This window comes from Myotis nattereri (genome assembly GCF_964212035.1).
Source record: "Myotis nattereri genome assembly, chromosome: 7".
Lineage (NCBI taxonomy): Eukaryota > Metazoa > Chordata > Mammalia > Chiroptera > Vespertilionidae > Myotis > Myotis nattereri.
Window position 1 is genome coordinate 73631510 of NC_138082.1, and position 10936 is coordinate 73642445.

The window sequence follows — 10936 nt, forward strand, 5'->3', positions numbered from 1 at the left end:
AACTGTACAATATCAAATTTAATTTGACCTAGTAGGAATAAAAAAGTGATTATTTTCCAATTTCTAGATAAGGAAGGAATAATTCATAAAGTAAAAGAATAGTTCTCCCATAGAAAAATATAAAACATCTCAATATCAGGAGTATTATGAACATATTTAAACATGGAGAAGCTGACACGCTATTTTGCTACACATATGATAAATTATTAATATCCTTAATACTTAAAACAGTTACATAAATTGATATGACTCCAATATGTTAATGAACAAAAGACATGAACAGGTAATTTATTTAAAAGGTACAAATGATTAATACATTCTTAAAATGTACAATGTTACTAAATGCTCAAAAAGAGTAAAGTTAAAATGAGATAAAATATTCACATATTAAATTAAAAAATATGAGAACACCCAACGTTGCTGAGAATCACTCTTCATATAAAACGGGTGAGAGTTTAAATTGGTATGCCACTTTGTAGAAAATTTGACAATATGAATGAAAATCCTTATAAATGCTTACATTATTTAACCAAGAAATCCAATCTCTGGGCATATATGATATCAAAATATTTTAAAATTTAGGAAAAGCCTCATTATAATAACAGTTTTAATTCATTGATTGCCCACCATGTTATGGGCTTTACTTATATTATATAATTCACTTCTCACCAAAACTGCTAAGTAGCTGAGCCAGGATTTGAACTTACATTTGCTTCAAACTCTGCTTGGACTCATCATTACTATTTTATTCTATCCAGAGATTATTTCATGATATGATAGTGAACATTTAGAAGTACTTCAAAATCTACTAATAATGTAACAATAAAATAAACTATGCTTGACTCATCCCATACAACAAAATAGAGATGATATGAAAAGTGATTATTTTTAATGAAAATAGTGTAAAGAAAACTTGTATATTTCTATAGTTTTAACTATTTAAGGAAGCTGGATTTAAGGAAGGAATACAAGTTAATAGTAGTTGCCTTGCATAAGTGAGACTGTACTGATTATTTTTTTTGTCTCTATACTTTTCTTGGTATTTTCAAATTTTTGCAATCAGATTAAATTACCTTATGTTCATGAAAAAAGTAAATTTGAATTAAAAAGTGTGTGGAGGCATTTATATATTCAGGGCATAATGGAGAATGTATTATCTTCATTAGGTTAAATTCTTAGTGACATACCCTGTTTACTAAACAATAAAGCTTTAAAGTTTGACAAATCCAATGCAAGCAGGCAGTAGTTTGGAGGGTTGGATTATTATTAAAATGTGCAATTAGACAAAATCTGTTAGTGTCATGTTAATAAACAAGAATAGTTGTACCTTCATTGTAGAAAACAGTGGATTTAGCTCTTGAAAATACAAATAAGGGACTGAGAACCAACTTTTAAATCCAAGAGTTAAGTTTGCAACACAATCAGAAAATAGTTTGTCTTAATTATGACTTGTCTTGTGAGTGTGTGTATATAAATGACTAGGAAATTAAATATCTCAACAAAGTGAGAGTTTCTTTCTTAAACTTACATGGCAAATCAAGGACAACTAATTTTTAGTTGCTAGGATTAAAACCCACTCTACCAGATTTTTGTCAAAGACATTTCTGTGGGAAAAGTGCCATCTTTTTTGAGCCCTGTCTAGCTTTGGAAAATTAGCTTTACTATGAAGCACGTAGAACAAAAGCAGTGACTTTATTTTTATTTTCATTTTCATAGTCACAATGTCCTTAATTCTATAATTAACGTTGTAGTGATTCGATTATGATCAGTTTGTGGGCTTATTAACCACTCTAGATTTCTTCACACCTCATTAACTAGCAAACTAGGCACTGAATGTGGATAAAAATCAGTTTCTCATGGACTGCTGCTCAGTATTGCGGAATCTTTTTAGTTTTATGATGCCATTTCCATTAGAGAGTGAGTAGACTTTATATTTTTTTCCCTTTTTAACACATGTCAGGATCACATTAAAATAATTATGCCTTGATCACCTAGCTTCCAATGATTTCTATCCTAAGAAGCAGCAGCACCTATTCAGGTTTCAAACTGCGGCAGGTTAAAAATTATTTTTGGCAGTGACCTCGGTGCCTAGATCTGTCTCTTGCTTCAACAGTGTTTGGACGAAACGGACCCAGGGACGCCCCTTCTTCCAGCCTCCTACCACTCGCCGACCTCTTTTCCAGTCACCACCTTGGGGACCACCTCATCCATGCTCAGCCTGAGACCAGCCAACACCATTTTTTATACCTTAACTCCCATTGCTGAACAACCATGAGCTCCCAAATTCGTCAGAATTATTCCACCAAGGCGGAGGCTGCTGTTGGCCACCTGGTCGACCTAGATCGGTGGGCCTCCCACACCTACCTCTCTCTGGGCTTCTATTTGGACCTTGACAATGTGGCTCCAGAGGGCATGGGCCACTTCTTCCAAGAGTTGGTGGAGAAGAAGAGAGGGCACTGATCATCTCTTAAAGATGCAAAATCAATGCGGTGGCTACGTTTTCTTCCTGGACATGCTGAAACCCTCTCAGGATGAGTGGGGTAAAACTCAGGTCATCATGGAAGCCACCAGGGCCTTGGAGAGAAATCTGAACCAGGCCCTTTGGAATCTGCGTGCCCTGGGTCCTACCTGCACAGACCCTCAGCTCCGTGACTCCCTGGAGAACCACTTATTGGATGAGGAGGTGAAACTCATCAAGAAGATGGGCTACACCTGACTCACCTCTGCAGGCTGGCCGGCCCCCAGGCGGAGCTGGGCCAACATCTCTTCGAAGGGCTCACCCTCCAGCATGACTAGGAGCCTTTGGAGCCCAGAGGCCTTTGAGGGGCTCCTCTGCATTCCTCTGGTGTCTGGCTTTTGCCTGAGCCTCTCCCTGAAAGCACTAGCCATTCTTTTAACCACTCTGGATCTCTCTTCCATGCATTGGGCCAAATGGGAACAATAAAGCTTTTTGTAGCAAAACACACCACAAAACACAAACAAAACAAAACAAACAAAAAAACCCCACAAAACAAAACCCCAAAAAAACCTTTTTCTTAACTCAATTTCTAAGCAGGTTGAACTAGTTTAGCTAAAAGGGCCCTGCTCAGTTTGCTTGGTATTTTGCTAACAAGAATGTGTCAGGAAAAAAATTAGTTGAAATTTTAAAGTTAGTAGTTGTAGCTTGGTTATTATTATTGAGGAATAATAAACATTGAATTTGATTCACAAGTTGGGAAGGTTATGATTAGGGAAGCAGTCCAGGTTCAGCCCATTTGAGAGTGTACTTGCTCTCAGGTGACTGTAAATGTTGATGGTTTGAGGAGGATTCCATTAGCATTGTCAAAAACCTGGAAGGGATGAACGTGGAAGGGAAAGTATTCCATCTTACATGACATTTAAGTTAAATAGCTAGTTAGACAAAGAAGAGGAAGGTCATCATTTAGAACACTATTTTCTCAACAGTACAATCTTGACTGATTTTTTCTTACTTAAATGTAAATGATGCTTATTTCCTGTGGATTACCAAATAATTTTTCTTTCCCCAGTTCTCTAGTGAATTATCTTTTCCTTTCTGTTTATAGAAACTTTTCACATTATATAGCTTTTTTTTTTGGCTTGTTTTGAATACTTTCTCTTTGTTACTGTATGTAACCTATTTGTGGAACTCTTACGTTGGTTTTATTCTCCTCTACCTCCTGTAGAACCAACTCGACTCTGAGGGATAGAGATGAGGAGATAAACTAAATTTTAAATTTTTTTGAGAGAGATAAAATTGGAGCTCAGAAAAGTTAAATGATTTAATTAAACCAATAGCCCTATTCTTAAAATTTCTCCTCTGGATCATTAGGTATAATGCTATAAGGCAGGTAGAAACACACATACATGCACACACACAAATGATTTAGTGGTCAAATCAGTTTAGGAAAGGCTGCATACTATGTAAGCTCTTGGTGATGAACAACACATATTACATACCAAAGACAGAAACATTTGTGCAGTAGAGCAATTCACTTAATCTAGTCATCTTATTTTAATGTAGTTTCTTTTTTATGTTCTTATATCTTTTGTTTATTTAAGGATTTCTTTTCTTTTTTGAGTTAAGCACTTGATACATATAGTTTTAAATTTTAAAAAATGTTTTTCAATAAATGCCTTTTAGGTTATAATTTTCTTCTTAAAACTTCCTGGCTTTCAGCTCGGAGGGGGCTTCAGTGCAACTTTCTTTGGTCATCCAGAATCCGGGTTTATCCCACAGCAGCCGCCTCTACCATGACTCCCAAGTTCAGTCCTAAGAAGATCAAAGTCGTATACCTGAGGTGCACTGGTGGGGAAGTGGGTGCCACCTCTGCCCTGGCCCCCAAGATCAGCCCCCCCCCCCGGCTTGTCTCTAAAAAGGTTGGTGATGACATCTCCAAAGGAAGGGTCTGAGGATTAAATGGAATCAACCATTCAGAACAGACAGGCCCAGATTGAATTTAGTACCTTCTCCCTCTGCCTTGATCATCCAAGCCTTCAAAGAACTGCCAAGAAACAGAAAGAAGCAAAACAAAATAAACCCTCCCAAAAAACATTAAGCACAGTGGAAATACCACTTTTGATGAGATTGTCAAATTGACCAACAGATGTGCACTGATCTTTAGTGAGAGAACTCTCTGGAATCATTAACTAGATCCTGGGGACTGTGCAGTCTATGGGCTGCAATGTTGATGGCTGCCACCCTCCTGACATCATAGGTGACAGCGATAGTGGTGCAGTGGAATACTGGGCTAGCTAAAAACTACAAAGGAAAATGTTTCAATTAAAAATTATTTGACAAACAAACAAACAAACAAAAAAAGAGCTTCCTGAATCATAGCCCACAAACTGTAAAATGATGCAATTCATTGCCATGTGGTTCTAAATATTTTGATTTTTTGCATTGGTATTTTATATTTAACCCATAAATTGCTGGAGATATTTTAAGAAGTATCTTATTACTCCATGTATTCCCAGAAGGCCACAGCTAATTCACCTTGGACATAACATGGCATGACATGTAGTAGGTACCACATAAAAACTAGTTTAAGTGAACTGAATTTTTTTGAAATCAGTCAGACTATGATGAAATGAAACTAAAAATATATCTCTTGAGTTTTTGAGTCAGGTTTATTGAAGTATGGTTACATATGAGCCTGACAAGTATATATAGACATGTAACCACTGTGACAATTAACAGAAGATTTAGGTCCCCACTCAGTTCCTTTGTGCCTTTTTGTAGTCATTCTCCTCCTCCCATCTCCAGGCAACCCTTAAACTCTCTTTTGTCGTTATAGTCTTGCCTCTGCCGACTGCCATATGAGCAGAAGCATAGAGCATGTTACCTTTTATGTCTGTCTTCTTTGACCTCATGATTGGAGATGTAACAGTGATTCATTCCTCTTTTATTGGTGAGTATTGTTGCACTGAACAGCTATAACAGTGTTATCCATCCACCAGCTGATGGACATTTAGGTTGTTTGCATTTAGGTTCTTTTGAGCATTTATGAATGAGGCTGCCAGAAACCTTTGCATACAGGCTTTCTGAGGACATAAGCTTTCATTTCTCTTGGGAAAATACTTGGGAATGAAATTGTTGGCTTTTCTGATTATTGTACGTTGGCAATGGAATTAGAGGAGGTGGAGGGGAGGGTAGGTTCTCGGAGGCCCTGGTGCAGGAGAGTTTCCTGGCACTTCCCAGCAGTGACAACACACATCTAGCGGCATTCATATGGGACCCAGGGGCTGTCCCAGTACTGTGTCCTGGTCCTCTCCAGGGTAGATTTTCTTCTTTGACATTCTCCCATCAGCAGAGGGCCTTTCCCTCTGCTTGGAGGTGGCAGGATTTTCTCTGCCCCTCTCATAGCAGCTTAAAGTTTTGGATATTTATGAGAGGATGGTCTGGGCAGGGTGACTGGGGTTCATGCTTCCCCCATAGCAGCCACTGTTCCCCTTCTGCTGGCCTGTACCACCTGGGTGGGGAGGCTCTCGGGTTATCCCCGGGGTCACCATCTTTGGCATGAGCACCTGCTGAAGTCCATGGAAAAGTACTGACTGCTCATGTCGGAGGCTGCCAGGGATCTATCTTGTCACACTACCCACACTCCATCTTTGCCAATTCTTTAAAAGCTCAGCTGATTTTTTCTCGCTCAGCTGCATGACAGCCAGTGCCTTTTATCCACACTCTGCTACCAATGAGCCAGGCCACTGGTGCCTGCTTTAATTCAATTTTATTCAAATATAAAATTAAATTAAAAGCCATTTGACATTTAATTTCCTGTATGCTAATTCCTGTGGGGTTTTTAGTTGGACATCCATGGAAGGAAAGTTAGATGATTGCGGCAAATCAAAATCTGAATCCAAAGAGATGTGGTTCTCAAAGTAGCCTCCCAACAGAACACCAGGGGTTTGCTGCAAAACTTCACAGAGTTGGCATTTGCCCAAATATCAGAAAACAGTTAAGTTCTGGGTAGAATTCTAAGTTTTTACCTCATAAGTTGTTGTTATTGTCAAACCGAGGTGGTGTGCTCAGTGCTGCATGCGGCTGGGAAGCCATGGCACATAGGACAGCTGGCCATAATGCTCTTGTGGTGATAAAGCTCTTTCGTCACATCCCCAGGCAATTGGGTTATCTTATATGGTTTCAACTTGATAAAATGTTTTCATAAAAATGGTTGTGCATTCTGGGAGTGTGGAGACCTGTCTTATTTTACAGATGTTTTAATAAATACGTATTGCCCACAGAAACTTGCAGTAGGCTTGCGGAGAAAATTCTGAAAAGCAAAGGGAAGGATGTAGTCTCAAATTAGGATTAGCAAAAGGTCTTTGGTTTCCATCTCAGGTTATTTCTGTTACTGTGCAAATTTTTACTATAGTGGCTCATGTTATTTTAAGTCATTTGAAAAGCCAAGATTTCAGCCAAGTCTATTTGGAGACCTGAAGGGAAAACATGTTGAGCCTAAATACAAAGCTTGCGCCCAGTCATGGAAGGGGGTGAGGGTGAGGATTAATACATTTTAATTTATGCCAGTTTTTATCTTGTAGAAGGGTGTGGAGAGACCTCCTGCCTGATACATATCCTGAAGGATTTTCAACTTTTTAAAAACTAATGAGTGAAAGAAACGATAATTCTGCGAGACACAGAGATTCTGTGTTTATTAGACATGAAGGCATTCTAGGACATAAGATCCCTCACCAAATCTGGAATCTGCATATATGTTTCTTTTATATGTAAACATATCCTATCTAATAAAAGAGTAATATGCAAATTGACCATCACTCCAAGACACAAAGATGGCCGCCCCCATGTAGACAAAAGATGGCCGCCACAAGATAGCCAGCAGGGGAGGGCAGATAGGGGTGACCATGCTGGCAGGGGAGGGCAGTTGGGGGCGACCAGGCCTGCAGGGGAGGACAATTAGGGGCAATCAGGCTGGCAGTGGAGCAGTTAGGTGTTGATTAGGCTGGCAGGGGAGTGGTTAGGGGCAATCAGGAAGGCAGGATTGTGAGAGGGATGTCTGGTGGGATCAGGCCTAAACGGGCAGTCGAACATCCTTCGAGGGTCCCAGATTGGAGAGGGTGCAGGCTGGGATGAGGGACACCCCCCCCCCACACACATACATGCATGAATTTCATGCACCAGGCCTCTAGTACAATATATATAGAATTTGAATGGTATCCATGTATGTTTTCTAGTAATATTTTCTGCTAGAAAATGTTTTCAATTTTTAAAATAGAACTAAATATATCACTATTTAATAGTCCTCCACAAAGAGTACAATGTATGATGTCCAAACAGTTTATCACCTGTAAGTATCCGACTTGGCTTTAGTGAGTTTTCACATGACTCACTTTGGATGATGGGGCATAACCTTGAATAATAATCTGGCCCTGAAAAGTAATTGTGCCTTAATTTTCTCATCTATAAAGTGGGATTAATAATAGTGTCTCCTTCACACCTGAAACCCCTATAATTTTATTTACCAATATCAGTCCCATAAATTCAAAAATAAAAAACTTTTAAAAAAGTAAAAGAATCTATTTTGAAAAAAACACAAAAAAACAACCTCCTTCATAGTATTGTTAAGAGGATTAAGCGAGGCATTGCTTGTAGACTGCTTGTTTTAGTGCCTGGCCACACTAAGCCCTCATTGAGTTTAGCTATAATTAATATCTAAAACACAGAAGCAGTCATGGGATTCTTTTCAGGCCCTATAGAAGAGCTAGGCATGATTGTAGAGATGCCTCCATTTAAAATGGAGGGAACAAGAGTGATAATATTCCCTGTTAAAAACAGACAGCATTTATTGTGAGAATCAGCGGAGATAATGCTCATTAATCTATGTTGCACTTTTAAAATACCCTACACACATATTATTTTGGGGTTGCAAAGTTAACAACTATTCACAACAAGAAGAAAACTGTCTGTGCTATTTTTTAAAATATATTTTTATTGATTTCAGAGAGAAAGGGAGAGGGAGAGAGAGAGAATGAAACATCAATGATGAGAGAGAGTCATTGATCAGCTGCCTCCTGCAAGCCCCACACTGGGGATTGGGCCCACAACCCAGGCATGTGCCCTGACAGGGAATGGAACCATGACTTCCTAACCATGATTTCCTGGTTTATAGGTCCACGCTCAACTACTGAGCCATGCCAACCAGGCTATCTATCTGTGTTATTTTACACACACATCATTTTAAGAGAACCTGTCAAGTTTTATTTTATTTTTTACTGTTTTATTCTCCTAGGTTTTGTTTTTTAAGTAACATTTTTTAAAAACTTGAATTTAAGACATCTCTTTCCAAAATGTCTTTCACATCTGACAAGCATGAATGCATTATTTTAGGTCAGTTTAGGTTTTATCGCAAACTCAGTCATAATGTAGCATCCAGAATTCTGAGCCTGTCCTTAGGGCGGGCAAGCTCTGCAGAGAGCTTTCCCCTTAGCTTCTGTCTCTGCAGAACCAGCAGAGGGAGCACCCGCCTCTCCCTATATAAACAAATCTAATGGCTTTTAAATACTGGAGGGTGGTTCAGGATTAAGTTTTTTTTAAAAAGATGGAGTTTAAATGAAGATGCAAAGTTCAAAGCATGAATGTCCATTAATTATCTCAAATAATGCTGACAAGTTGAAACTGATTCAAGGTGGAAACGTTTTGTCCAAGACTTCAGGTCATTATAGAGTGAAACTGGGAGCTATAGAGCAATATCACCACAACAGAATTTAGAACATATTAGTTTTCATTGGAAGTAGAGGGAGGAGAAGCAGAGAATAGCTGGACTTGTTTCATAAATATTTTCTGTGTACGTGCTATGTTTCAGATCAGGAGTTAAATTATGAAATTACAGAGATGAATCAGATTCAGTCTGGGAAGGCAGATAGGGAAGAAAAGTTTGGAGAAAAATCACAAAGAAAATAATGTCTAACTTTGAAATAAGAGTTTTAAATAAAATGTTGGTTGAATGAATTAAAGATAATAGTAGGTGTATTAATAACACAAAATTAACATTTTTGTATGGTGCTTTAGACTTATGGTGCTTCCATATACATTACTTATTTAATTAGACTTAGGAGGAATTGAAAGTATCACAAATAGTATGTTGCAAAGCTAGGCCTCTGATTGTAAATCCTAGACCTTTACCAGTGTTTTTTACACTCACTATATAAGATTTTTACAATTTATCTTTTAAAAGTAAGGAATATCTGCTTGCTAATATATCTTTAGAAAATGAACATATTCCTTTAGTATTGGGTAATCTCTTTTGGATGATATTTTCCCATTTACCAGAAACTATTAAGTATCTTTCTTTAGGAAATCAAGAAGGTTGACCAGAGGAAATAGACCTAAATATACAGCAAAAGCCTAACAAGAGTTTTCTTGATGCCATTAGACAAATCTTAGATGGAGGAAGTACAGGGTCTTGCCATTCAGAAACTTTATATATTGAGAAGAAATAATCCAGGAAATTTTAGTAGTAAGTCTGACAGAACATCTGGGATAGTATACTATGTATATCTGTGCTCAAAAAAAGTTTTTATAAAATTTGTTAGATTAGGCAGTTTACCGAAAGACACTAGAGATCATAAATCTGTCTTGGAGTTCATAAATAAGCACTCAGGTCTCTCAACAACCAGACTTCACTTTTGGAGGATGGACAAGAACTCAAATGAAACAAATGTAAATGAAGCATGTGAGGTTCTGAGAAATTCCGTTTAGGTATAGAAAAACTACAACTGACCCAGTTTTATGTTAGATATAGACTATTACAATTTTGCTCTATTTTTTAAATTATTTTTTCCCTGTCATCATTTATTCTCCCCCCACCCCCCAATACACTTTTCCCCCACCCATCCACCCACCCACCTTCATTTCCTTCTGGTAATCACCATACTGTCATCTGCAACTATGAGGTTTTTTTGTTTTGTTTTATTTTGCTTTTTGCTTAATTCCTTCGCTGTTTTCATCCAGGCCCCTAGCCCCTTCTGACATCTGTCAGTCTGTTCTCTGTATTTATGGGTATGTTTCTAATTTGTTTGCTAGTTTATTTTGTTCATTAAATTCCACATATGAGTGAGATCATGTGATACTTGTCTTTCGCTGACTGGCTTATTTCACTTAGCATAATACTCTCCAGGTCCATCCAAGGTGGCACAAAGGTTCAGATTTCCTTCTTGTTTTGGCCAAGTAATATTTCATTGCATAAATGTATCACAGCATTTTTATCCACTCATCTACTGATGGGCCTTTGGGCTGCCTCCAAATCATGGCTATTGTAAATAACACTGCAATAAACATAGGGTTACATACATTCTTTCAAATTAGAGTTTTGGGTTTCTTCAGATATATTCTCAGAAGTGGAATTACTGGGTCCACAACATATCAATTCTTAATTGTATTTCAAAGAATTAAAGATTTTAAAAATTTGTATGGATTATA

General features: G+C 37.9%; 1 pseudogene across 1 annotated transcript; it reads left to right on the forward strand.

The window, feature by feature from the left end:
- Positions 1–4251: 4251 nt before the first annotated feature.
- Positions 4252–4756, forward strand: LOC308522779 (large ribosomal subunit protein uL11-like; annotated as a pseudogene). Its single transcript has one exon. The product of its transcript is annotated as a large ribosomal subunit protein uL11-like (transcript).
- The last annotated feature ends 6180 nt before the right edge of the window (positions 4757–10936 follow it).